This window comes from Betta splendens, chromosome 2 (genome assembly GCF_900634795.4).
Source record: "Betta splendens chromosome 2, fBetSpl5.4, whole genome shotgun sequence".
Lineage (NCBI taxonomy): Eukaryota > Metazoa > Chordata > Actinopteri > Anabantiformes > Osphronemidae > Betta > Betta splendens.
Genome location: NC_040882.2, coordinates 26,219,847 through 26,223,881, shown reverse-complemented (window position 1 = coordinate 26,223,881; position 4,035 = coordinate 26,219,847). Strand labels below are relative to the sequence as shown.

The window sequence follows — 4,035 nt, the reverse complement described above, 5'->3', positions numbered from 1 at the left end:
ACATACTGTACAACAAAATTAATCTAACTCAGTATAAATCCAACTGTCAACAGCTGCTGACATCATTCAAATTTTACGCAGACATTGTGGTGTGTATCCAAATCAGACATTACCTCTGTGCTGTTTCTTTAAGTATCGCTGTGTTGTTTCAATTTCAGCTGCAGTTGAAGGGAAATCAATTCTATGTGTTTTTTTAAATCATAAGTTATGTATATATATTTAGAGATTATAGAGCAGATCTTCATATGTGGCATTGTTGACTGTGTTGACTGCACCAGCTGCGTTCACCACTTTCATCAAACCTTTATCAGGAACCACATGTGAAGCAAATCACCAGAAACTATTAAGTGAGAGTCTAGAAGTTGGTTGTTTATTAAGAGCCAAAAATGACAGTGTGTTTATTACTTGGGAGAATGAAGCAAGAGATTAATTAATGACTTGACACATCTACTTTAATTAATTTTATTACAATTTATATATTTAACTTGAATGAATTGAAGTCTAATCTAGAGTTCTATCTGATTTAACACAATGGACATATGTTTCTCCATTTTCTTAATACTCAGACATCAGCGCTGAGCAGACACAGCAACATTTCACAAATTAGCACCACACACCGTTCAGCTGCTCTGCATCATTTCATCTTTCATACTGGACCTCAACACAGTTGCTGTGGTTAATGTACAGTAAGGCTCATAACTTTTTACACGTTGAGCATCTAAATAAGATGATGAGAGAATAAAGAACTAAAACTGGAGTCTGAGTACATCTGGTGTCTGAAATGGAGACGACAACAGACAGACAGGAGTAGACCCAAGAATGACTTGTGATGCATTTATGGTGTAACTGATAAAGATAACGTTAATGAACAAGCTGAACCACTGCAGGAGTTACAGTACATGTGTTACTAACAAAAAATGAAAAAAAAACGTGTTAGGTAAACTTTATTTGTTTATAGAAAATAAACATAAACTTTATAGATGAATTACGTTTGTTTGTGACCAAAGAGGACAGAAAACTCTGTTTGACATTTTTTTTACATAATTTTATTCATATATTTCACAGTAAAGTCAAATCCCATATTTTTAGTTTGATTACGTATAACTTGAAAACTGGTTGTTGGTTTAATTTTTATTAACCTTTTAATAGATTTAAATAATGAAATAAATATCAAACAACCTTTTAGAAAATGTAATTAATTAAAAGCAACCATGTCAGAGTTCTTAACGTGGCGGACCCACATGCACAGCTCCAGACATGGAGTTCGTTTAATGGTTTTAGGCAAGATCCAGTAAACAGGCGAAGGTTCATACACAGGGACGCTCAGACTCAGGTAAGTTGCAGGCAGGTTGGGCAGCAGGTGGGCCCAGCAAAAGTGCTCAGTGCACTTGTTTCTGATCAAGTTCAGGTGTAAAGGTTTAATTTAAAGGAGTCATATCATACTTTTCATTCTAAAAAATATTAGACTTTAATGTCTCAGTAAGGTCTCTATAATTTTCATCCCATAAAACCCTTTAGATCGTCCACACTGCCCCTGTCAATATGTGGTTCTCACTCCCCATCAGCAAACGCTGTGTTTTCTGGGCGTGTCGCAAGCGAAGCTGCTCACCACACCTCTGTGCGGAAGCGCATACCTTTTTTGTTGTTGTTGTTGTTTTTTAAATTGGCTCCATGGATACGAGCTACCGCACGGTTACGATACAATAGGTGGCAGTAGTGCGACATTGAGAATGCAATCCACCGCAATCCTCCACAGAAGAAGAAGACCCACTACAGAACTGCACGACATTAGTCAGCTGGTTCGTAGCGTAGTAGAACCATACGTCTACGATCCCGAATCTGACCCTGAAGCTGAAGAGGAGGCTGTTGAAGTCGCCACATTTCGGCTGATGCAAGATGTGTCTCATTGGTAATGTCGCATTTACTTTAATTGATTTATGTAATTTGCAAAGCGACTAGCGGTTGCTAATGCGTATGCTAAATGGCGTGTGCAGCTTCAATATTCACAACACGACTTACCTGGAAAACTCTCGTTAATAGAAAACACTACTTTAGCTTACATTATACAAATAAATAAGTTTGAGAGCATAGCTGAAATAATATAAATACATTTTACATTTACACATTTCACTGTTTTGTCTTACTTGTGCTGCTGCTCTGACAATTTTATTTAAAAAATGTGAATTAATATTTAGAGCAATCACTGCATGACCTACCTGGGAACAAAAAGCATTGGTTCAAATTATATATTGACCTAACGTTTTTTTACTGCTTTTAATTGTTTTTTGTCATTCATGATAAATTTGACAGTAATATGTCTCTGTATCTAAAGTTGTTACAGGTATCTAGTCTACAGAGGCTAGTGAGCTGGTGCTGAGGATTCCTGGGGTGAAGAATCTGAGTTGCCATCTCTTCATGCTTGGGTTGTAGATGAAGGCAGTTTCCTGATGGATAAAACACTAAAACACTCATAGTATGATTGATGTAGACCACCTGTAGAATAACTCCTTTACCATTTGAGTAAAAATGTGTTTTTTTTTTGAGTGCAACACTCTAAGAATTTTTTAAATTTTATTTATATATAATTTATATGCTTTTTATTTATGGCCGCTTCAACTTTATAGCTTACCATATTAGAAAGAGAAAAACATGTAATTTTAATACTATGATTTCCTAAATAAAAGTGTTTTCCCTTCAGAAACAGAGTTTAGTGAAATACATAATAGTTAAAGCCAACTTTATTGTAAACCAAAAAAATACACCACTACTCCAAAGCTAGAACAAACTGTTACCTTCACACTCCAATGTGCAATGTATAGGTTACTGAGTTAATTAAGAAGTCTGGGGGTTTGAGGTCAAAAGCTTTTGCAGGGCCTTGCAGACGAAATGCATGAAAGTAGGGTAAACAGGGAGATGTGGTGATCCTTGTTCTCATCACTATTTGGAAGACTGAGCGGAAGCAGTCCTCTACCAGATGGAAGCTGTGGCTGTCCTCACCATCACCTCATCAAAACAAAAAGGTACTGCAATCAGAATTGTAGATTAGTGAAATGTTCATTATTATGTAGGTCAAAACCTTCTCTAATGTAAGAACACACAATACCAGACAAAAAATTAAACCAAACAAGAGGACAGGCCTGTCTGTGCTAAAACAACAGATAAACAGTTGTTACAATTCAAATATAAAATCTAAACAGTATATACCAATTAAAATCTTCTATTACCTATCTTACTGTTGGTACATACAAACTTACATACCTTTACTCCTGAGCTGGGCAGCAGATGTCCGTGTACCAACAGTCTGCAGTGATTTCTCTGTTTGACAGCCTCCTTGCATGTGGGTAACTGGGATGTGCCTCCCTACAGTATAGAAAAGACTGTTACATTTACTGTAAATTGTATTGGTCCTACAAATATAATGGCTATGGTACAAGCTATAGGTTACTGACCAGTGACTAATTAGCAACTAAGCTTGCAACACAACACAGTAATCATTCCAACTAATCATGTTAGAATTTGATAGAACAATGACATAACCCAAAATCACAAGTTGATTTAGGCTGTGACACAGGACGGGGTAATAACAAACATAACCGTGTTCATCTGCAGTTTCTTTTTGTAGCGATCGACCAGCTGTAGCTCTAAAGTGCAAAGGCCTAAAGGCATGCTAACGGCTAACGCAACACAAACAGGAGCGGCAGCACGTCAACAGGACAAAAGCTCGATCCACCGCTTCCTGCCTGTCGCCGATCGAAGGCCCATCCTATTAGTTGTTCCCCACACAGGTGTGTGGTTGCATCAACCCAGAGTAGCACATTTGAAAGGGACAAAGGCTCGGTTGACTCACTGTAGCCGTTAGCGACGCTAGTGATTAGCTTGTCTCACATGTGGGTAACTGCATTTTAAACAGACCCAACTAACATATTTAGATATCACAAGTATCAAGCACAAACTTACTACAGCAAGCTAGATCCACTGCTTCCTGTCTGTCGCTGCTGGAAGGGCGATACCGATCAGCTGTATGCGATTACAGAA

The 4,035-nt window shown here is 37.6% G+C and overlaps 1 long non-coding RNA gene across 1 annotated transcript; it reads left to right on the top strand.

The window, feature by feature from the left end:
- Positions 1 to 1,498: 1,498 nt before the first annotated feature.
- LOC129605057 (uncharacterized) lies at positions 1,499 to 3,249 on the top strand. Its single transcript, XR_008696546.1, has 2 exons — positions 1,499 to 1,909; positions 2,333 to 3,249. It is a non-coding gene; the product is annotated as an uncharacterized LOC129605057 (long non-coding RNA).
- The last annotated feature ends 786 nt before the right edge of the window (positions 3,250 to 4,035 follow it).